Source organism: Prionailurus bengalensis, chromosome D3 (assembly GCF_016509475.1).
Source record: "Prionailurus bengalensis isolate Pbe53 chromosome D3, Fcat_Pben_1.1_paternal_pri, whole genome shotgun sequence".
In the NCBI taxonomy this organism is placed as follows: Eukaryota; Metazoa; Chordata; class Mammalia; order Carnivora; family Felidae; genus Prionailurus; species Prionailurus bengalensis.
In genome coordinates this window covers 91,699,638-91,724,727 of record NC_057356.1, presented here as the reverse complement: position 1 = coordinate 91,724,727, position 25,090 = coordinate 91,699,638, and the positions used below count along the sequence as shown (strand labels likewise).

Sequence of the window (25,090 nt, the reverse complement as noted above, 5' to 3'; positions counted from 1 at the left end):
GTTACAGTGCTGCGGTGTGCGTCTGCAGTTCAACGTTCTTGAAATAAAATAAAGACAAGGCTTCGAGTGGCCAAACGACCATCGGTTTGTTTTTTTCAATGTTTGAGAAACCCCAGACCCTCAGGTGCCTAAAAGGGCCAGCCAAAGGCTGTTTTCAAGCGATTCCGGTACCAACCAACGTGACCATAACCATTTACCAGTTTCTGAGAAATCACAAATCAAACACATTAAAAAAGCTGTCTTTGGACCAAATCGGAGTTTCTAACAAGACTGCCTACCGAGCGTTATATGTGCCTGATTATTAAGCTTTTAAAGCTGGGCTTCCCTAATGCCACTTGAAAGGGGCGGGCGGTGCTCCCTCTCCCTAAGCTTATTAAGTTCAAGTTTTGTGCAAACAGCTATTTAAAATGATTTGTTCATAAATGTGCACATGGCTTTCAACATAACAACTTTCACACACTGTAACAACAACAACAACAACAACAACAACAAAGTACAAGGAAAATAAAGCTGAAGCAGCCATGAGAAACTTGCACTGATGGTGTTTTGAAATAGTACCTTTGGATCTCTTCCCCAAATCTTCAAATGACTTTAAAATGTAGCGGGTCTTACGTAATTAATGCGCTAAATGCCCATCGCCAGCCTGAAAACACCAGAGCAAAATGTAGCCGATTTCCTCCCCGAACGTTCGATTTTATATTCTTTGAACTTCCTCAGAATGTGGTGACCCTTCTAAGAGAAACTTTAAAGACGCGTTAGTCATTTTATTGAGGCTTAAGGACATTCACTGTGTCCAAGCAGAGACTGGCACTCGCTCACCGGCCGCTGGCCTCGGGGGTAAAGCCGAGCAGGGAGGCCAGGCCGAGGCTTATTTGAGGAGCAGAAAGGGGAAGCGGTCTTCTGGGCCCACTGGAGGCAGGGGGCGGAGGCGAGCCAGGAACTCATTCCCCATCCTGGAGTCCAGAGCTCAGAAACTACTGGAAAAGCCCAAACTCCCACGCTCCCTATTCTCAGTTCAAGGTTTCATTCGGGACAATCAGGAGGGCCGCTTCCCAATCCTACGACCTGGGAGGCTCACTTAAAATACGGCGTGTCGATAAAATGAATAACAGCCATACCCCCCGCCCCAAAACATGCCATTGTATTTCATTTCATTCAGTTTTTCTTAGGAACACACAAACTCCGTAGGTGTTTCCTAACTTGGAGTCTGAACCAAAATCCTTGCGTATTCCTCAGTGCGGAAAATGTTTAGACTTCCAAACTCTGAAATCCAAAATACAACCAGTGAGCGGAAATGGGAACAGAGTGGTGAATAAGGCTCACATGGGGGTTCTTGGGCTCCTGGGCCTGAAAGAGGAAGGAGCAGGCACTGAGCAGCAGAGGAAACCCTCCCACCGCAGCCCCCTTTCTGCAGAAAGCCAGCCCCGCGGGTGACAGAGCAAGGGGTTCCCTCTCCCCGCACACACGCCCAGGGGGTCTGATCCCCAGGAAAACCAGCAGCCCCGGGGCCAAAAACAATGCACAGCCTACTCTGTGCTGCTCACTGGCTCCACCTCTCTCTCACCTCTGAAGACACACGACAGTGTTTTGAGAGAGACACAAATAAAGCGCAAAGCTAAACAATTAAAGTCTGGGACAGGCCCAAGAGGCAGTTATTAACGAGACTATTTACACAGTAATGTCAGGGCTTTTTTGAAATACCAAAGATGTTTTGCCCAGAGAAAATGTAGTACTTTTCAGCATTTTCAAAAAACAAACAAAGAAAACCTAAATATGTATCAATTCCCGAAGCACTAGGCACACCTACTTATCTGAAACCCAAGACTGCTGTTGTTGTAAGGGTTTGTAGAACTCACTTCCTGTCTTTGCACTTACACAACAGGATATTTGAATAACAAAGACCACGGAGAAGCCAGGCAAAACCTTGGGGCCCCACCTCACGTGGGCATTTCTTCATTTCCTAATCCCATCTCTCTTGTGTTCCGAGTTGCCCAAGTAATTTGCAAACACAAAGGCATCCGTAGGGTAGTGACTGCCTGTCGCTGTGCACCTTACCAAGCAAGGGCAGCGTTCACCCGGGACCCCTGCATGTAGCGAGGAGCTGCTTGTGTCCCGAGGAAAAACCGCTTGTGGTCCCATGGCTCAGGGTGTGCTGAGGTCCACTATGACCTCTGTCTCAGTTTCCCAGGCTCAGTGAGCAAACACAGGGAGGCACACGGGGGCAGGTGTGTGATATCCTCCCACATTCACTGCGACGCTTGCCGTATTTGACGATATCTGTACCTTCCACTGTGTTGCCTTTTACTTCTTAAAACGCACAACTTGTGTTTCAAGCTCAAAGAGATAGATCATTTCGACTGTCCACACTACAAATAGTTCAGTTAAAGAAAACCCTTTCCATTGAAATAACGTGCTCTCTGCCTAATGTAGATCACAGTTTCCTGGTTTGGAAATCTGAACTAAATGGTCTTCACTGTTTTATTACTTCCTCCATAAGCACATGACTGCGTGTATCTTATAAATTATTTTACCACAGCTTTAGTCTTGTCCTTCGTGCGGACCTATCGTAAGTGACCAAGTTTCATAGACGAAACTATCAGACTAAGTATTTTTCTGACTACGCCCTTTTATTGGGAAAGATGCATTAGAGGCCCCGTCTCTCCCTGCTGTCTGTAAATGAAGTTAGCACATGCACATACATCATGAGAACCACAGGTATGTGCCAGGGACTCTATTCAATTTGAAAACCAAGAACACATTTAAACAAAGAGAACTTAATTCTGTAGAAGAGAATTCCGTCTTAAAAAACACCAAGGGGTTTCAAATATCTCCACTCGTCACTGGAAAATTACAAATGTCTTTCTTGCATCTGTATTTATGGATTTAACAGACTTGTATTTCAATCAAGTTATCACATTTTAACCAGTGCAATCCAAAGCTTCTTCAAAAAATATTTTCTTCCAGGATATTAAATATGCTCATGTAAAGAATTGAGAAGCATACACGAGGAAAACACCAATCACCCACCCTGCAAGTCAGCCGGGATTCAAGTTGTTGCATATTTAAAAACTAAGTAAATACAGAGTCACCTGGGTGGCTCAGTCGGTTGAGCATCTGGCTTGGGCTCTGGTCATGATCTCAACAGTTTGTGAGTTCGAGCCCCGTGTCGGGCTCTGTGCTCACAGCTCAGAGCCTGGAGCCTGTTTCAGATTCTGTGTCTCCCTCTGTCTCTGCTCCTCCCGGCTTGTGCTCTGTCTCTCTCTCTCTCTCTCCAAGATAAATAAACATTAAAAAAATTAAAAAAAAATAAAACCTAAGTAAATACAATACATTTTGCTTTCATGATGATGCTTATATTTACATATGCCATTTTAACTCTGAATCATAAAACTCTAACATAGGAGGATTTATTTAGTTCTGGCCTCTCATTTTTCAGATGAGCTGTCTAAAGCCCAGAGAAGTTAAGTGACTTGCCAAAGGTCACACAGCTAGACATAGCAAAATCAGGGCACGAAGCCATTCTTTCCATGTCTCTCCTCCAGATGCCAGGGTATCACTCATCACAGTTGTGAGTGACATTGACCCTTCTTTAAATGACTGGAAGACCAGGGAAGTTGGGAACACTTGAGAAAAAATAATTTGTAGTATCATACGATACCTAGGAAGATGTGTTGTCTTCGAGGTCATTAAATCTTTTTGTGCATAACAGAGAAGACCATTGGTAATGACCCTGCCATTTTGTAAAAAAATAATAGACTTACTGAAATATAATTCACATACCATACAACTCATGTATTGAAACTGTACTATGGCTTTTAGCACATACACGGTATTGTGTGACCATCACCCCCATCGATGTAGGACGAGAGCATCTTCATTACCCCGTACGCTCCATCAGTCCTCCCCAGTCCCTCCCACAGCCCCCACCCCTGGCAGCCCCTCGTCTACTTTCTGTCTGTGGATTCGCCTGTTCTGGACACGTCGCGTCAACGGAGTCATACGGTCTGCGTATTTTGTGCCCGGTCCCCTTCACTGCTCTCTGACGCTCATCCGTGTTGTGCCTGTAAGAGTCACCCCTTCACCCTTGTTTATGGCTGAACAGTGCTCCATTGCATGCATGAACCATGTTTTGGGTATCCCTCAGCGGGCTTTTCCACTTGGTTCTTTCCACTCCCTGTTGGGCTGTTACGAATAACACTGCTATGAAACATTCACGTGTAAATTTTCGCATGGATGTATTTTTTCATTTCTCTCGATTATGTATGCAGCAATGGGAGGGCTGGGTCACGTGGTCACTCAGTTCTACCTTCCGAGGAACTCCCCATTTCCCGAAGTGCTGCGTGGTTTTACCCCCCTCCCCCCACAACAGTGCATGGGGACCTCACCACCTCCTTGCCAACACTTGTTAATATCTGTCTTTTGATTCTGGCCTTCCTGGTGCGTGGGACACCGTATCTAACTCACTATGGTTTTGATTTGCATTTCCCTGATGTCTCATGATCTTGATTATCTTTTCATGTGCTTATCGGTCATTTGAGCATCTTCTTGGAGAAATATCTGGTCAGATCCTGGGCCCGTTTGTTTTATTTTATTTTTTTTTAATTTTTTTAATCTTTATTATTTATTTTTGAGAGAGAGAGAGAGAGAGAGAGAGAATGAGCAGGGGAGGGGCAGAGAGAGAGGGAGACACAGAATCTGAAGCAGGCTCCAGGCTCCGAGCTGGGAGCACAGAGCCCGACGTGGGGCTGGAACCCACAAACTGTGAGATCATGACCTGAGCTGAAGTCGGACACTTAACCAACTGAGCCACCCAGGCGCCCCTGGGGCCCGTTTATTTTTAATGTAATTTATTGTCAGGCTGGCTAACATACAGAGTATACAGTGTGCTCTTGGTTACAGGAGTAGACTCCCGTGATACAGCACCCAACGCTCCTCCCAACAAGTGCCCTCCTCAGTTGGGCCAGTTATTAAATTGGGTTATTTATCTTTAAATTATTGAGTTGTTAGAATCCCTTGTATCTACCAGATTCCAGGTCCCTTATCAGATATGACGCGTGATTTGCAAATATCTTCTCCCACGTTCTGGAGCTCTTTTCACTTTCTTGAGAATGTCCTTTGAAGCCATGAAAGCTTTTCGTTTTGAATGGGCCCAATTTATCTGTGTTCTTTGCTGCTTTCAGTGTCATATCTAAGAAGGCTCTGCCTACCCAAATTCATGATGATTTACCACTTATTTCCTTCTCAGAGTGTTTATAGCGTTAGCATGTACGTTTGGGTCTATGATCCGTCTTGAGTTAATCTGGGGCATGTTGAGAGGAAGGGGTCCAACTTCATTCTTTTTTTTTTTTATTTTTTTTTCATGTTTATTTTATTTTTGAGACAGAGACAGAGCGCGAGCAGGGGAGGGGCAGAGAGAGGGAGGCACAGAATCTGAAACAGGCTCCAGGCTCTGAGCTGTCAGCACAGAGCCCAATGCGGGGCTCGAACCCACGAACTGTGAGATCATGACCTGAGCCAAACTCGGACGCTTAACCGACCGAGCCACCCAGGCGCCCCTAACTTCATTCTTTTGAATGTGCACATCCTGTTGTCCCACCGCACTTGTTGGAAAGACCCTGTCATTTTAAATATGAGGCAAGGAAGCAGACTTCTAGATGATTCTCATAAAATGTCAAAGGAAGAGAATGTGGGTCTGAAGCAGGAGCCGTACCGCAGTCGTCAGTCTTTTCACCCCTCGTGGTAAATCTGGGGCGTTGGAAAAACAGTGTAAGAAACTTGACACCAATTAACCCGTGTCTTTGCTGGTCTGAACCTTTGCTTTTCTAGAACCTGTGAGTGTGCTACTTACGGCCCCCCACGGACGGACTGACAGATCCTTGCATTTGAAGCAGGGAGAGCTTGGATTCATTCTGACTTTCCACGTTCGCTGTCTTTCTTCTCCACAGTGTCTCCTTCCCAGAAACTGCCTCCTTTTCTTCTTCAGTTTGCCTACAGCCTCATCAAGGGATCAAGCTGGTCACGAGCTGGATTCGCAGTTGTAAGTATTGTCACTTCAGTGACTTACGTGGGGGAAACTGGGACACTCAGGATTAGACAAACGCCGCCCACAGCTGATGGGAGAGCCTGGCCAGTTCTCCTCCACAGGAAGTGCGGGTCTGTCTTGACGACTGTCCCTGACAGTTGGCAGTCCTTACTACGGACAAAATTGTTTGTGTGTTTGTTTGTTTGTTTTAATATTCACAAATTTTTTTAAAAGGTCGACCTGGAAAGTTTATACTTCAAAACTCAGCTTTCATTATTATTCCATCACGCTGGAACTGACAATGTCCTTCGTGATGCTGCCACACCCACACGTACTGTGTTCTCTTGTTTCATTTGAAGACCTCTCCCCCAGCGAGAACGCTCCTGCACTGTTGGTGGGAATGCAAACTGGTGCAGCGCTCTAGAAAACAGTGTGGAGGTTCCTCAAAAAATTAAAAATAGATCTACCCTATGACCCAGCAATAGCACTGCTAGGAATTGACCCAAGGGATACAGGAGTGCTGAGCATAGGGGCACTCGTACCCCAATGTTTATAGCAGCACTCTCAACAATAGCCAAATCATGGGAAGAGCCCAAATGTCCATCAACTGACAAATGGATCAAGAAGATGTGGTTTATATATACAATGGAATACTACTTGGCAATGAGAAAGGATGAGATCTGGCCATTTGCAGCAATGTGGATGGAACTGGAGAGTGTTATGCTAAGCGAAATAAGTCAGGCAGAGAAAGACAGATACCATATGTTTTCACTCATATGTGGATCCTGGGAAACTTAACAGAAGACCATGGCGGAAGCGAAGGGGGGAACAGTTACAGAGAGGGAGGGAGGCAAACCATAAGAGGCTCCTAAATACTGAGAACAAACTGAGGGTTGATGGGGCTGGGGGAGAGGGAAAAGTGGGTGATGGGCGCTAAAGAGGGCACTGGGTGAGCACTGGGTGTTGTATGGAAACCAATTGGGGTGAGCACTGGGTGTTGTATGGAAACCAATTTGACAATAAATTATATATATATTTTAAAGAAAAACTTCTCCCCCAACGTCTCCGTGAAAGGTGTCTCTTCAGGTTGTTGAAATATTGTCTACAAATGTTTATTTCTTTGAAGCAAGGGAAAAGCTGACTCTAAATATTCTGCAACATATAATGGTACATCCGTATAATTGAATCCTGCGCATCTGTTCTATTTTTTATATGGAATGATGTCACGACACCAGGCGGAAGGGAAAAAGCAAGCTGTAGACCAATATGTGTTTTAAGATCTCCTTTTTGTAAACTTCACACATACGTATACATATACCTGTTTGTAGTAAGGTCTGAGGCCAACGGGGTTACTGCCGGGGGTTGAAATTTGCATAAAGGAGGCAGTGAGGAGATTTTCTTTTTATTGTATGTATTTACATATATTCAACTATTTTATTTAAAATAAGCGCGTTTTACTTCTATAATTAAAAAGTAAGACATTTTTTAAAGGACACAACTCCATAAAACCATCTAATCTAGTGTCCTTTTAAATCAAAGATCTAGATCTCTTTTCAGACTTTTCTGCGATTATTTGTATATTTAAGGTAACGACTTATTCTTCAAGCCAATTTTGGCAATTTATACCCTTAAAGATATTTAGGAAAAATATTTCTTTTGGATTGCTAAATGTATTGATATAAACACATTATTCCTTTGTAATAAAAATATACTTTCATTTATTTCTAATTTATTTCTAATTGTTGATTTTGCATATTCCCTTTCTGTCTCTTGATTAGAACTGAAAAAGTTTATCTGATGATTGATTTTTTTTTTTTTAGTTTTACTATTCAACTCAATTATTGATGATTATTTTTTATCTATTTCATGGATTGTGTTTGACGTTTACTGTTTCCTTTACTTCTACCTTCTTTGGATTGATTTCATTTCACTTTTATTTTTGGTAGCTTTCTGTGTTGAAACCTTGGTTCGTGCATCTTATAATAAATGTATTCCTACTTAAGATTCCTTCTCTGTCAGCTGCATCATACTTCGACAAGATCCCACATATTTGATAAGTAGATACCTCATTTCTTTTTTATCTAAACAGTAACTTCCGGTTTGTTTTTCTCTTAAAGTCTGAAATTTGTTCTTACAAAAGATCTTTTAAAATTTAAGATAGTTTCCATTTTTACTCCGTTTGTTGTTATTATTTTTTCCAGTAGGTGGTTGACTATCTCTGTATTGTAAATTGCTGATTGTTTGCACTGTGGTTCAGAATAATGCCTTTATATTTCTGCACTTTGTAGCTTTTGTTCATTTGTGTTTTTGTTTTCTTTTCACAAGGACTGTTTCCAGAAAAGGCTCTGTTCTGTCTTCTACAGTCTTCCATATTTTGTCAGCTCAACTGTACTGACTGTGTTAGTCCCGACTACATTTACTTAAACCCATCATTTCTGTTAGAGGTATGTTAAATCCCTTACTAGACCTGATGATTTGTCTATTTTCCTCATATTTATTAGCGCTTGCTTTATATGTTTGGAAGCTACGTTGTTCGGTACATATATGTCCATGACTAATCTTCTTGTAACTTTTATCAGTTCGGAATATCCTTTTATCTCTTCTCATTGTGACTTCTATTTCGTCTGTTGTTTCTAGGGTTACGCTTTATTTATTTTTATTAGTATTTTTTTAAACACATTTTTCTCTTTCTGATTTCTTTTCTTAGCTTTTACTCGTCAATTTTGAGCACACATATCAAACCTTTCTTTCTGTCAATATCCAGTATTCTTTTTTCCACCCGGCACAAACAAAACCTCCCATGCTTCCTTCTAGCTCCTTCGGTCTTGGGATGTAGTTACTGCTACACGTCTTATGACCAACACTTATTAAAACGCAGTGATCTGTCCTGGCTTCTTTGCTCTCTCCCTGGTCTTCTTCTTCTTTTTTTTAATTTATATTTTACTTCCAGTTTTCTTTAGTCTGCGTTTCAAAAGAATTCCAGGCCCTGAGGTCGTCCAAACTTGATGTGAGGAAAACATAAAGTTCTAATTGTACATTTGGAGGGGATTTTGTAAGTGAGGCAGCGGATGTGAAGTGAGAGCCGACGTCTAGAAGGGGCATCAGAATGGGTCTTGGGCCCGGAGAATAGGATGGGTCCCAACAACAGAGCAAAGGCCAGTGATGTCCGACATCCAGGGTGCTTAGCAGAGGCCTTCCAACAAAAGGTCGGGTAAAAACTCCTGCTCAGAGGCCGGGAGCCTGGCTTACGCGTGCACGGGCTGACCGGCACCCTGAGCATTAACCTCTTTGTAGGTTGTAGTCAGTCAGGTGGCTGCACCAGCCAGGAGTAGAAAGAGCCTGGGACTCGGAGGCCGCTGCGTGTGCCTCGTTCTCCAGACCGTCTGCATTTCTTCAGATACCTTTGCATCCGTGTTACAGACACTCACATCGCTCCCACCTTTAAACAAACGGCAATGATACAAAGACCTCTGCCTCAACCCCAAGGCCCGTGCAGGTGGGACTGACGGCAGGCTAGGCTCACCCCCGACCTGTCCCGGCCGAGGCGGTCGGCCTGCTGCCCCCGGCGTTCCTCGGAAGCTCTGTCCTGAGGTCCCTGCGGCAGCCTGTGGCTGGATCTGGTGACGTGCTGCAGGATCTGACCCCTTGGCCACTTCGGCCTTCGGGTGAGCCTCTCCCCTCCACGACAACGCTCCTACCTCCCTCTCTGTGCTCCCCTGCCTGCTTCGGACACCTCCCTGCTTCTGCCCAGAGGGGAGATGCTCAGGGCTTTGCTCTTCAGGTGCAGCGGGATCTGACCTCTTAGTTCTCTTCACCGAGGCCAGGCGATCTCTAAAGACGTATTTGATTCTGTCCGTCCCCGGTTTAAAACACTCTCCGTGGCCCCTGCAGGCGGCCCACCTTCTTTCCGCAGCGCTGCGGTTCTCTGTTCCGGGCCGGTTCTCTGCCCCTCACTGGGTCCCCGGACCAGTGAGGACCGTGGCAGAGCCAAGAACCCCTTCAGAAACAGACTGAGGTTGCTTTCGAGGGAAAGAAACCGAAATCCCTGACTTGAAGGCAAAAACCAAGAGGGAAATTTACTAGCATAAGGCACCTGCGCCAAGCGGTGGCGGCCTGCTCCTGCCGGGTGGGAGACGGCCCCCGGTCCTGCCGCCCCAAACGGCCACCGCTCCAAGTGACTGCCCTCCAGGACACGTAGGAGAGCCGGGTGTCCACCTCCCATTCCTTTTCTCCACAGGAAGACCCTTGGCGAGCAGGGCACAGATGTGCCAAAGCCTGGTAAGCACCTTGCAGCCCGAGGAGTGCCCTCGTGGTGCAGACTCAGAGCCCGGCTCAGTACTCATGGCAAATATGAATCCAGCACACATTTGCTGAAGGAACGAACAACTCCATCTCTCCTCGGCTTACGTGTTTAATATATATTATAATTGCGATAGCGTCAAACGCCATAACGTAAGTCAAAAGTTACCATGCTGGGTTTTATGACTTGCCTGTGCTGTTACTGATACTACGTGCACTTGAAGCCAGATGTTCCTTTATCCTCTTCAATATTGCTTGACAGCATTCATATTTTGGAAGCCGGTTAAGGTTATAATCACACATGCAGTTGACGTTGGCTGGTAGAGTTGAGCCTATCAAGGAACTATCCCAAATCTGCGGTTCCTCATTGGCTGCTCCATTTTGCGAGGCAATGTTGGTTCTCGCAACATTGGAAGAATCGCCATCCCAACTAAAATTTCTCAGTGGGTGCATACCAGGGAATTCAGAAGTGATGCAGGATGGAGCGATGCTAGACACCATTCTGCCTCAACATCTCAGAGTGGAGCGTGAGCCTCACACAACCACAGGGAAAGGTCTTCCCGTAGTGGGTGGGGCAAATGGATTTGAAGAGCTATCCTCTTAGGGGCTCCTGCCTCGCTCAGCTGAAAGAGCGAGCGATTCTTGATCTCAGGGGCATGAATTCGAGCCCCACATGGGGCATACAGATTACTAAAACTAACTAAATAAATGAATAAACTTATAAAAAGGAACTATACTGTTAGACACATGGTTCTTAAAAACATATACATTCCAAATGGTTCTGCTTCTAACCGACTGTACCACATCGGGAACATGACAACTTTGCTATGAATTTTAAACTTCTTTTTATATTATCTTTAAGTGTTTATTTTATTTATTTTTAAGAGACAAAGAGAGAGAGACAGAGTAAGCATGTGTGGGGAGGGGCAGAGAGCAAGAGAAAGAGAGAGACACGAAGAATCCCAAGCAGGCTCCTAGCTGTCAGTGCAGAGCCCAACATGGGGTTAAAACTCAGAAACCAAGAATCGGACGCTCAACTGACTGAGCCACCCAGGCGCTCCATTTTTTTTTTTTAATTTTTTTTTTTAACGTTTATTTACTTTTGAGACAGAGAGAGACAGAGCATGAATGGGGGAGGGTCAGAGAGAGAGAGGGAGACACAGAATCTGAAACAGGCTCCAGGCTCTGAGCTGTCAGCACAGAGCCCGATGCGGGGCTCGAACTCACGAACTGTGAGATCGTGACCTGAGCCGAAGTCGGACGCTTAACCGACTGAGCCACCCAGGCGCCCCAGTTTTTTTAATTTCATCTTTAAAGTTTATGTATGTTTTGTAATCTCTTCACCCAACATGAGGCTCGAACCCACGACCCTGACATCAGGAGTCACACGCTCTTCTGACTGAGCCAGCCAGGTGCCCCCTGAATTTGAAACTTTTAAATGGAATTAATAATTCTGAGCGATTTCACTTTGCTATTGTGAGCAGAATTAAAGCAAATGAAGGAGAAAGTATTTCCAGACACAGGAGGGGTAAGTATTATAATTCCACGGGACCAACCTCTCCTTATATTTCAGAAGGAACCTAATGGTTATCTACTCTGATCGCAGCTGGTGTGGGAATACCCAGACCCACAGACAGCGGCGCCCTGGCCCCTGGAACGTTAGGTGTTACACAATGAACTCATTCATTTGACTGTTTCATTTTTTGACTTGTAAATAATCACCTAGAATCCGTTGTCCCCACCTTCATTATCCACGGCATCCTATACACATCGTCTTTGAGTTGAAACACCGGCGTATCTACACACAGAGAGAAGTAGTTGTCTTTCACTGCTTTCACGCACCGTCCTGACCCGGACGGGACCCATCGGAAACGATTGTTCTGTGAGTTTCCACCAAACAAAATGTTTTTGACTCGGTTTCTGTCTTTCTTCCCATAGCGTTAGTTAAGCAAACTTTTCACAATCCCTTCTTACAGATGCTCGGTGTTTCCTCCCTGTTCAGTTAATCAGCACTACAGTGGCCCTAAAATGAACAGCATATTTGCACCATTAACCTCCCGGTAATTCTGCACAGCCAGGGAGGGTGCAGTAACATCGCACAATGGCCTACAAGGGGGGAAGAGAAAGTCAGCTCTCGGTGGAGATCATGTTGCTAGAGGTTCTTCTGGGGCAGAGTTTAGTTTTTGTCGTCCTTTTTGTAGTGTAGGTGACCGAAAGAAGGTTTCCTCAAAACTTTCGATAAGGGGATACATGTAAGCACATCATCATGTCTAAAAATTAGATGAAATTTCCAGCAAAGGTAAGAGTGGTTTAACACTAATCTCTGTAATACTTCACAAGTCCATCTTTTTATTTATTTTCTTTAAAAAAAAGTTTTATTGTTTATTTATCTTTGAGAGAGAAAGAGAGAGAGAGAGAGAGAGAATGAGCAGGGGGAGGGGCAGAGAGAGAGGGAGACACAGAATCCGAAGCAGGCTCCAGGCTCCGAGCTGACAGCACAGAGCCCAACTCAGGGCTTGAACCCAGGACCGTGAGGTCACGACCTGAGCCCAAGTTGGACGCTCAACCGACTGAGCCACCCAGGCGAGCCAAAGTCTGTCTTTCTTAATTTTGGCCTTTGTATTGTTCCAAAGAAATGTTTTCTACTATTAGAAATATTAGTGAAATGTTTTAACATTTCTTAAAGGATCCAAGATCTACAATTGAAGCTGATTATCAGTTTGCCTAAAAGTTAACTTTTCTGCTCCACCTGGATGACGTCCCGATATAAACAATTGGATAAACTCAATTGCAGCTAAAAAAAAAAAAAAAAAAAAAAAGAAAGAAAGAAAGAAAAAAAAGGAAAGAAATAAGAAAGAAAGAAGCAAGAAAGAAAGAAGAAAGAAGGATGGAAGAGAGAAAGAGAGAAAGAAGAAAGAAGAAAGAAAGAAAGAAAGAAAGAAAGAAAGAGAAAGGAAAGCAAGCAAGCAAGCAAGCAAGCTGAGCGGTGTGGGAGAGAGGTGGGAAACTGAAATGTCTGTCCGGTAGGTATGGGGTGATTTATTTTCTGGAAAAAAAGGGAAACAGTGAAAACGACTTCCATTTAAGGATTTATTTTTACCAATACCCTCAATTTACTGAGGTATTCTAACCCAGAAGCAAAGCGGATGAAGAAGAAGAAATCTGCCCGGCTCCTTCTGTGGGGCCGCTTCGCACCGTGCTGCCCACAGGACAGGGACACAGGCTGAGTGGCGGCCCCTCCTCTCTGAATTTCCTGGCTTTTGTAAATTTGTCAGTCCAGCCATGAGCTTTGTTTGAACAGAGGTTGGCACTTCATGGAGGATTGTATCGTATTGTAACGCACAGCGCAACACATCTTTCCTGTATTTATTTTACATAAAGGCTTTCTAGGAGCCAAAGGGCTTAGGCCATAGGAAATAAAGAAGTTAAGTGTGCGTCCGGACCCTGCAAAGGCCTCACGTCCACACCCCAGGAGCTTCTGCGAACCCAGAAGTGCAGAGAGGCCTCGCTGGCGACAGGAGGCGAGGGTTGGTGAGCTCTGGGGCCTCCTGGGGAGAAGCCAAGTCCTGTGCCAGAAAGATCGGGGCCCCACCGGGAACCTGACCCTGGCCCAGCTAGGAGGGGAGTGGGCAGGGCGTGCGGCTGGGTGGGGGGGAGAGCGCGGAACCCCAGCCCACGTTTCACATCGCGGCTGGAACGTCTACATCAGATCCTGAACGGAAACACTTCTCAAACATCTGTGATTTGGGGTGTGAATCCAAAACCCAGCTCGGCGTGTCCATGCCAACGACATCCCATGGAAACAAACCAAATTCTAAAAAAGAAGAAAAATCGAAGAGTTCTAGACACAGCCCACATCTCAAGAGAACGAATGCACCTTGGGATAACAGTTTTGGTGCCTTTGGACATTTTGAACCACTCTTAGGGCAGAATGGGATTGTGTAGTGTTGACTGTATTAGCAACTACGTGGTGGGAGAGACTCTGAATATTAAGAACAGATAGGGGCGCCTGGGTGGCGCAGTCGGTTAAGTGTCCGACTTCAGCCAGGTCACGGATCTCGCGGTCCGTGAGTTCAAGCCCCGCGTCGGGCTCTGGGCCGATGGCTCAGAGCCTGGAGCCTGTTTCCGATTCTGTGTCTCCCTCTCTCTCTGCCCCTCCCCCGTTCATGCTCTGTCTCTCTCTGTCCCAAAAATAAATAAACGTTGAAAAAAAAAAAATTTTAAGAACAGATACTTGTACACTCTATTATGCTGTGAAAACAGTTGTGAGCGATTTCACTCACATTACACCCATCTTGTCTGTAATAATTCTAAGTGCGATTCCTAGTTTGCAGATAAGGTAATTCAGGTAAATTCTTAATACATTGTGGGTTGATAGTTTTACCTCCAAACTACAGTGAGGAACACTGAGTATTTTGGTCGGTAAAAATAATGTTGGTATGAAAAAATAATGTCAGGAATTTACTCCATTCCATTCCATCATCACTGCTCTCAAGAGAGCGTTGGAGAAATTTCACTTGGGCACCAGAATTAGGACGGAATAGTTTTCTATGGAAATATGCACTTCTCATTTTATAGGTAATGCAAATCTTGTAAAGATGATTGCAGGGTCGCCTGGGTGGCTCAGTCGGCTGAGCGTCCAACTTCGGCTCAGGCCATGATCTCACGGTCCGTGAGTTCGAGCCCTGTGTCGGGCTCTGTGCTGACAGCTCGGAGCCTGGAGCCTGCTTTAGATTCTGTGTTTCTCTCTCTCTCTCTGTCCCTCCCCTGCTCATGCTCTCGCTCTCTCTCTCAAAAATAGATAAACATTAAAAAAAAATTATGAGTGCTTCCCTCTTTGTTTCGGATGCTAGGAAACTCACTGGAAAATTCTGCCCCCTCTAAAAACCCAGAGGATCAATGTGTGCTTATCTTAAGCCCCGGTGAGCTTATCTTGACCCTGATTTCATTTTTTTCTACCCTTATTTTTACTGATCTAATTCCTCAACTCTTATGCTATCTTTTTAAATTTCTTTATTTTTTTCTTTGAGTTTATTTATTTTGAGGGAGAGAGCCATAGTGTGAGCGGGGGAGGGGCAGAGAGCGAGGGAGACCCGGAATCCGAAGCAGGCTCCAGGCTCCGAGCCATCGGCACAGAGCCCGACACGGGGCTCGGACTCACGCACCATGAGGTCATGCCCTGAGCCGAAGTGGGACGCTCAATCGACTGAGCCGCCCAGGTGCCCCTCGTTCACTTATTTTTAAAGATTTTTAAGTAACCCCCATGCCCAACATGGGGCTCGAACCCACAACCCTGAGATCAAGAGCCACACGCTCCAGCGACTGAGCCAGCCAGGCACTGCACATTGTCACGTGCCTCTGTACCTGAAATGTCTTTTAAAATTAAAAACATTTGATTTCTTTAAAAATTTAAAATATTAAAAAAATTTTTTTTTATCATATAAAATGCTCCAGCAGGAAGCGTGGGCGGCTCAGTCAGCTGAGTGACAGGCCACTGATTTCAGCTTAGGTCATGATCCCAGAGTCTTGGGATCGAGCCCCGAGTTGGGCTCTGTGCTGTGAAGCTTGCTTAAGACTCTCTCTCCCTCTGCCCCCTCCTCTGTTCACATGCTCTCCCTCTAAAATAAAAAAAAAATAAAAAATAAAAAAAAGAATAAAATAAAAAATAAAATCTTAAAAAAATTGTTTTAAATGCTTCAGCAGCCTAACATCATTTCTCCCTAGCACCAGTGCCATAACCAACATCACAAAACAAAAACACAAAAGTGTGTTTAGTGACTCAGTACAACCGAGCCCCTCAATGAGAGATCTAACTTTTTGTCTCTTTCCAAAATTCCATTTTGGCCCCCCAAGTCTAATTTCATGCCATTGGTTTAGTGTGTGTTTGGGGCACACGAAAACACCTCCATCCATTCTAGAACCAAATGCCTGTGCACAGCCTGGCGGGGAGGCCCCAGGGTCGCACCTGGTTCTGTGGTTCTGACCCGCATCTGTTCACCCACCTCAGATGCCTGATACATAAACTTCCCCGTTCCTTTTTGTCGGGCTTAATTTTTAATTTTTTGATGTCTTAATACACTTTCTCCAACTTGAGGACAAGCAGTCTGGCTGTAAATCATAAATAAGCCATGAAAATACTACCCCAAGGGGCGCCTGGGGGGCTCAGTCGGTTAAGCATCCGACTTCAGCTTGGGTCATGATCTCACGGTCTGTGAGTTCGAGCCCCGCGTCGGGCTCTGGGCTGACAGCTCGGAGCCTGGAGCCTGCTTCGGATTCTGTGTCTTCCTCGCTCTCTGCCCCTCCCCTGCTCGCACTGTCTCTTTCTCTCTCAAAAATAATGAGAAACGTTAAAAAAAAGAAAAGAAAAGAAAATACTACCCCAAGAGTATTTAACTCAAATTCAGCCTCGGGTGTGTTCCACGTGGTTTCAGCTGTACTGGTTTCCATTTGAGAAGATGACTGGGCTTTCCTTCGTATTTATCCCGAAGTTAACGAGGAGACAGAGACAAGCAAAGACAGCCAGAAAGGCGATCATTTTAGGGAAGAGAAGAAAAATTTTTGAGAACTGTTTTGGTGGAGATTATCGTCACTTTGTTAGTTTATTTGGTAAAGTTCTTGCCTCCACTTATATATAACCTCTGCATCTTTATTTTTTTTAAATGTTTCTTTATTCTGGGGGAGCGCAAGCGGGGGAGGCCCAGAGAGAGAGGGGGGGACAGAGCGGGCTTTAAGCTGACAGCGCGAGTCACGAGATCATGACCTGAGCTGAAGTCGGACACTGAACTGAGTTGAGTCAGTCAGGGTCAGGTGGCCCTAACCTCCGCATCTTTTTTAAAGAAGACAAAATACCACCTTGCCATGTGCTACCACATGGATGGACCTCGAGGACATCACGCTGGGGGGAGTAAGCCTGACCCAGAAGGACAAACACCCGTGATCCCATTTCCATGAGGCCCCTGGAGGAGTCACATTCACCGGGACAGGAAGCAGGGTGGTGGTCCCTGGGGCTGGGGCGACGGGGTGTTGATGGGTCCGAGTTCCAGTTTTGCAAGATGGAAAGAGTTCTGGAGACGGATGTACAAGACGTGCTGGCCACTCTGCTGAACTTCAAACGGTCGAAATGGTAGTAAATTTTATGTCATGTGTATTTTGCCACAAGTCAGCCCCCAAAACGTACCTAGTGTCCCTCATCAACAAAGCCTCCTGACCTCTGAACCGTGACAACTACTCATCCATATCCCGATCACTTCTTTCCCTATCGTCCTGCTTCTAACTCCCCCACATCTCCTAAATGCCAAATTGTACTTTCTTTCCTGCTGTCTCAGGCGACAAGTCACTTGCCATCTCTGGCGAAGCCTCTGACCGTTTCTTCCTCCTCAGTTTCATTACGAGTGTGTCTGGCCTGCCCGCAGCGAGAGAGGCCTTGCTGGTTCCCCTATTTTATTTCAGTTCTCCCCGCAAACTTTGCAACGAACACACACATGTAATCAGTCATGCCTGGTGAAACATAATGGGATTTCGGGGCGGGAAAAGTCAATGGTTTTGCTGTTGTAAGAAAGTGTGGTGTTAATAGGTCACAACGTCTCCGTTAAGTAATTAACATAGTGTAGGGATTACGAGAAAAGGTAATAGACACAGTCCCTCTTCTAACGTGGAGAATCTCCCACGAGAGGAGTCCTTCCTGACTTTGTCTTCCCTTAAATGAATCCTGCTCCGTGGACTCCTTCCTTTCATCCTTCAAACTATTAAGAACCACAACTGTGGAATTCGGTATCAGCTATTCAGCTGCCAGCTGTTGCCGAAAGTCTTTACTTAACTTGAAATTAAGAACAGATTTGAGGGCTCTCTACCTGCTGTGAGGTCCTGATGTAGTTACCGAAAACCGCAAACGGTAAGAAAATGCGGCTGCCAATCTCAACGGTTAGTGTGTTTTCTGCGCTACTTTGGCCACAATCGCAAACCTGCACGAACTCTATGTCCCCACACCATTAACGATACCTAGGTCGTTAGCCAAAATGGATGCATGAGGATCAGGAACAGAAAATCTGTGTTGCAATAAGACTAGTATCATGGGTCATTGGGAGCTTGCCTCTGACAGATGGTGGGGAACGTTGATTCCCTGGGAAATCGCGGAAGATGAACGAGACATTCTCCGTATCATACCTATGGGTACATGTTGCACAGAATCTTGGAGAGATACTTTGCTGATTATTAAGCTATCTGAAAATTCAGATGTGGCTCCGTGTAGAGAGCATCTTCAGACTGGGGCATCGAGGAGAGATGAAAAGATCTTCACAAAAGTCTCCCGACAACATGCGGGTCTCCACCATGACTCTCTAAGCCTAGAGTACAGCCATTTTGGCCCTAAATTGTCCTGAATGTAAAAAACCCAACAAGAGAAAGCTACTTAGTGAGAAGTTACCGTGGCATAAACATGGGACAATCTGGACATAGATCAATTAGAGGCGGATGTGTGTACGTGTGTTTATAAGAAATGCATATCATCTATTTCATTACTAGAGTTTATCACCTTCAAGAGAATAAATCTTAAAAAGCAGAACTAAGATAGTTTCCTACACCAAGGTTAAACACATTCTGTCAGTTACCTCCAGATTCAAGCCGTCTGAAACCATTTTGTAGAAGACTATTTAAAATAAAAAAAAAATGGGGCACCCGGGTGGCTCAGTCGGTTAAGTGTCCGACTTCAGCTCAGGTCATGATCTCTCAATTTGAGGGTTTGAGCCCCGCATCAGGCTCTGCGCTGACGGCCCAGAGCCTGGAGCCTGCTTTGGATTCTGTGTCTCCCTCCATCTCTCTGCCCCTCCCCTGCTCTTGCTCTGTCTCTCAAAAATAAATAAACATTAAAAAAATTAAAAAAAATATATAATCACAACTTTGCCCCTCTTCCACACAGGGGATCAGCATATGTTAAATTCCATACTGATGGGCCGTTTTCCCCTTCCTCCATAATCTAAATACAGTGTATTCTCTCAGTTTCTGAGTTCTGTGAGAAAAAAAAAAAAAGACTTCAGAAAAAAACATCAAGTTAGGATTGGGGTAATGTTTCTGAAACTCTCAGTGATTAAACAAATGACCCATTTTCACTTATACATGAAATTGTTACCTGTAACACACGATAGAACAGCTGTACTGTTCCTAAAACAGTCTGTATACCTTGGAATACTTGTGGACGGTTTAACTACAACATACCCCTAATCCACTCTTAAATCTGTGAAATCTAAGTTAGTTCAAAGAGCTAAAAATTACCTTTAGATTTAGGTGCATCCTGTCCTCCTTTCTTAGATATAATTTAGAATATAGGATATAAATTCACACAGAGAGAGAATTAACATTAAATATTTACTAATAAGTGATGCACTTAAATTTTTGAGCATGCATATTTAATAAATATTTTTTAGTTTGTCTTGGATTTCATACCTTAGGGACTTTCACTTCCAGCTTTCAGACAGACAAGGCCTTTTCTGGGGTTCTTTTTGTTTCTTATCCTTAGCTAGTCTTTAACGGAACCCTCCAGAACCTCTCTGATCCAAATGGCCACCCATCACGCTGCTGCATAAGCTACACAGACCAGCTGCTGAACGCTGTTTCGTTAAAATACCATTTTCCTTACCTTGAAGGGACAGAGTCCCAAATAATTCATTAGACAATCACAGGAGAAAGTGTGTTTTCTTTTCCATCTATTTCATCAACCAGAATTATTGTCTGTTATAAAATTGTAGATAGCCAAATATCTAGTCAACCAACCATCAATCCATTAATATCGCTGACTCTTCTCCACCCAAATATTGTCCTGTGACATTTCAAATGAGATGAACCTCTTCAGAAGGATTTCAGGGATTTGTACTTTGTGCAGGAAGCATGTCCTCCATCTTTAAGGGCAACTTTAAATATTTGAAGATATCATTAAACACTTGACATTTTAGCCATGCTAAATACGTTGTACAAGTAGTATGGGAACTTTTACAAAATATTTTATTTTCATACCCTCCCTCCCCCCGAATAAGGTAATAGCACACCCCCAAACGAACAACGATCAGTGACGTGGTGTACAAATAATGTCAACACGTCTCGCCTGCCACAAACAGCACCCTCACAAGCAGCAAACTCTGCTGGCCCTCAAGCTGCTGTTTTTCCAGAGTGTAACCTTGCCCGTCTCTCAAATTACATTCTCAGATTCTGCATGCATTGTGGAGACACGGAGAAAGGAAATCTTTAAAAGCACAGTATGATTGTAGAACCAGCATAGCCCTGAGTGAAATCACATGTGGGTGACAAGCAGGCTCCAGAAGGGAGGTGAGTCATGGAAATCACAATTTTACGTGGAGGGAGGACTTTGGAAGGTTTGCTCACCGTTCCTTGATCGAACTTGTCAATTTTGAACATATGGAAGTTATTAGTGCAACACTGTAGTCCTAAATAGACCCAAGAATGCAGATGAATGGAGTGGATTTTTACGTGGACTCCAATCGATTCCCAGATACGACAAAAACAACTATTAAAATTCCAAGTATGCAAATTTGAATCTCTTTGTGGGTGCACACATATATATGCGGTAATGCATCTGTGTCTATATATGCCATTTATGACCACGTAATTAGTTGAATTGGGAAATACTCTCATTTGTGCATTTTTTACTGGGTATTGTAATGAATTCTGGGCAGTTCAATACTTTTCTGTGAATCAGACTTAAATCTGATTAAGAATACATCCCACTTAAGCATTCATGCCCAAACCTGCAACAATTGTCAACGACATTTACTATGCCTGCTGTCCAAATTAGTGCAGATCGTTAATCACAAAGAGCTTGCCTTTTAGGATTCCTGGATCCTTTCTGGAAAGGTTCTCACCGCTCTCGCTGCAGCTCCTTTCCTCCCCCGACCCGCCCCCCCCACCCCGACACACACGTGCAGAATGGCCCCTGTGTCTGATACACCAGCTTGGCAGGCACAAGCTCCCCCCTTTGGAGCTCGTGTGTAGTAGTTTCTGTTGTAAATGCCATAAGTTGGAGAGGCCCCGAGCTGCATCAGCAGTGAGTGTTAGCGAGCGCCTGGCACCAAGAGAAATTGCAAGGGCGGAAGGTAACGCCGGACTGCGGCGCTGACTGCGGTGTTTTGGACGAAATCCATCCTCACTGCGGAGCTATCACGAGGAGAGCAGGGCAACATGGCCAGGAGCCTGGTGGGAGAAGACAGTGCTCCCCTCCGCAGGCCACCTCCCTCGCTCTGCGTCATCGCGGACTCAGGGGCGCGCCTCTTCTCTTTCTCCTCTCCACGCCCCCCCCCCATCTGCACCCCCCGCCCCGTGTACCATTATTGCTTCTTGGAGTCACGCTGGGATTTCCGTTCCCAGACTTAACTTATTGCCACTAACTACGGGCCGCGGAGAGCAGTTGGGGAGGTGAAGAAATGGTTTGAAAAACAGAAAAATTAAAGTTGAACTTTCCAAGGATAGAAATGAAAATAAAAGCCCACAGTCATTTTTAAGTTGCCAGATAGCAGAATCCTCGTCTGAAGTCTTTCCAGACTTTGATCTCGATTCAGGACTTAATCTATCGAGTATCCCCAGCACATTTACCAGGAAGTTCAGTGAAACGCACACCCTAAGCCGTTTGGAATGCACACGCATCTGGGACCACCGGAAGGATACCCACAGAGAGATCTGGACTCGAGGCTTAGTGCTCAGGTGCCCAAGTCGGCTGAAAATGCATCCCCACACGTCTGCACGTATGGATGCGTGCGTGTGTGTCCGTGTGCGCGCGTAAACAGCTTCCCGTAACTGGATCTGCGGCAGCGTTAGTCCTTGAGAAGAAGGGGCGACAACTAGCCGCTGGGATCGTGATTCAGGGCTATTAGGGGAAGAATTATCTGGGTCTGAGTCATCGCGAGCCTCCAGACTTTGCCCGCAGTGTGGTAGAACTTTGTGCTGATGAGACAATAGTGGAGCGTGTGCGTTTCCTACAGGGCAGACCATTCCGTGGCTGGGGGAAGCCTCGGGCCTGCGCCCGGCCGCCGGGGCCCGGCCCCCTCCCCCCGCCGCGCAGGCCCCCACGCCCGGCCGGCGCCGGGGTCCCCGCGGGGCGGGCGCGTCCGGGGCGCGCGAGGGCGGCGCGGGGAGGGGGCAGGGCGCGTGGCGGGCCCCGCGCGCCCTCGCGCGTCCCCCGCGCCCGGGCGCAGCTGGCGCGGTCGGTCTAGTGCAGCGCTCGGCTCCGCGCCTCGGGCGCTCGGCTTCACCTTCAGAGGCGCGGGGCGTGCGCGTCCTCCTCCCCGGGCCCGCCGCCTCCCGCCAAGGTAGGGGCCGGGGTGGGGGTGGGGGTGGGGGCGCCGCGGGGCCCGCGAGGGGCGGGGGCGCGGGGCCCCGGGCCCGGCCGCGCCGGGGACCCCGGTGTGCGCCGCGGGGGTGGGGGGCGGGGAAGGGGCTCCCGGGCGCGGGGAGGGCGGCTCGGCTGCCCTGTGGGTAGTTGCTCCGCTCCGCAATTCCAGGAGTGGGAAGATGCAACTTCGGGCGGCGAGGCGAGCGCTGGGAGGTGGTTTTTACCGCAGTGGAGGGGCGGGGTGGGGGCCGGGTGGGAGCGCGGAAGAGGCTCTGGCTTTGTACACTTCGTCAAAGGCGACGCGGGAGGAGGGGAGCTCGGATGCGCTCTCCATCCATTAGGAGACAAAGAGCAAATTGCCTTACTTTAAAGTAAAACGCTCTGGCTAATGAAGGTGGGTGATGGGGCTGCGGGGCCCGAGGAGCCGCTTCAATTATTAAGGGTTTGGCTGATGGGATCGATGCCTGTAGGCACCGAGGGCTGCTGCCTCGGGTACGTGTTTGCGTGTGTGTGTGTGTGTGTGTGTGTGTGTGTGTGTGTGTGTGTGTGTTCGGTGGGGGTTGCCTCCCCCCTCCCCTGGCTGCATGCCCATTAGCTGGGAGCGTATAAGTGACCCTAACATTAAAGAAGTAAGGGCGCCTGGAAGGGAAGTTAGGGTGGGGGTGGGGGGCGATGGTTCTCTCAATGACCATGAGGGGTAGGGAGTGGGGTCAGGGTGGCAGGGACTCCTCGGAGTCGCACCCGGCCTGGCGGGGGTCGGAGTGGGGGTGGGGGAAGTATTGATCGCGATATATACCCGGGTATATACGAGAAAAGAAGAATGCTGTGGGGCGTGTGTGTTGGGGGGGGGGGTGCGGTGGTTGGAAAAGCGCCTCGTCTGCCATTTCCAGGGAGAACTAACACAGTGAATAGTTAGGATCAGTATTTAGAATAAACCGCCTCGTCAAGTTTTAAAGAAACTTTGTATGAATAAGTTTGTTAAAAGCCAGCCGAGTTGGATATTTAAAACAGCGGTTTATGGAGGAGGCTGGTGTGCGGCGACAATCAGCGGTGGTAGGCAGGGAAGCCGGTGGAGCCCTGCAATTAGGGACCGGAGAGACCCAGCCTTTTAGCCGAGAATGTGGGTCTGTAAGTCAGCTCCATTTATTATCCGCGTTAATAAGCTCTCCGCAGCAGACCGGGATCAGACCGGGAGCTTCTGGGGTGTGTGTCTGCATTTTACTCATGCTGCTGGCTTACTGATAAAGAATTACTTGGTCTCCGGGTGTGCAAAGATCAACTTGCTCAGCCCTCTTTTTAAATATATTCATTCTGTGCCTTATTTAATCCAGATGCACAAAAAGCCATTTGCTGCTTCATTGTTGGTTTACATTTTTTGAAAAGGCGACCGGTGTAACCTGTGGAATTTGAAATGCAAATAGAAGCCTGTGGGAGTTGAGGCAGAACAAATCAGCATTTATAAAGTGAAAAAGATTTAATGTCTTTGAAATCATTGCAGAGGAAAAAAACTGGAGGGGGGGTGATTTTTCAGGGAGTGAATTGTGACGTCAGGTCTTTTTGGAAAAGATGTTATTTTTAAGGTCTGAAACCCGGGTATGTAAAGTGCTTACAGGAAAAACAGATTACAAGATTAACATCTGTTAACATGATCGTTTATCTCCAGCCAAAAATAGGTCAGTTCTTTCTTAAGGAAACACGATTGCTGGCGCATGCTTAAATAATAAAATTAAAATAATGAGTTGCATCAATGAGGGCCGGCATTTGTTATAATCTGATCTGTGAAAAACATTTTTTAATTTCGAGATCAGTAGAGGTCAAAATCTCTTTTGGGCGTTGAGAACAACTCTTCGCTCTGCGTCCACCCCCCGGATGACCCCCTCCTCCTTACTCCTCGCTCCCTCTCCGCCCCCATCCCGGACTGCTAATTTCCCTTTTCATCCATTGTGGAAGTACAAAATATATTTAAATGGATATTGTCTGACGCCCCCGTCGTTAAAGAAAGCAAACTCTCCGCGCAGATGGCTAACTTTCAGGGCTCTGCTGTTGTTTTACCATTAAATGAAACGGTAGGGAGGGAAGGAAAAAAAAAAAAAAAAAAAAAAAAGGAAACAGCCTTGCAAAGTCTCCCTGCCCCCTGGGTGTGAGTGACGGCCCTACCGGCCAATCCGGAGCGGCTTTCTCCATCCCGGAGGTAATTTGGGGTGTGAGTGTGTGTGTGTGCGCGCGCGCGCGCGCGCGTGCATGCGCCCATGTGTATGCACACTGTTAAGTGCGACCAGCCCCGCGCATCCGCAGGCTCCTGATGTGCACAGCTCTGTGCTGTAGACGTGGACACGCTTGCATCTGAGTCTGGACAGCTAGATGGGCGCGCAGCAGTCCAAAAGGAGACCCTGCCCCCTCTGCCCTCCTGCAAAGAATGGGCGGTAAGAGGCGCTTTC

At 46.3% G+C, this 25,090-nt stretch overlaps 1 protein-coding gene across 1 annotated transcript in view; it reads left to right on the top strand.

Annotated features, from left to right (window-relative positions):
* The first annotated feature begins 22,498 nt into the window (after positions 1-22,498).
* The window catches only part of ZNF516 (zinc finger protein 516), a 124,719-nt gene continuing 122,127 nt past the window's right edge, over positions 22,499-25,090 (top strand). Inside the window, exon 1 of the mRNA XM_043559100.1 lies at positions 22,499-22,629. The gene's annotated coding sequence lies outside the window, so the exon portion shown is untranslated. The remainder of the gene's footprint in view (positions 22,630-25,090) is intronic.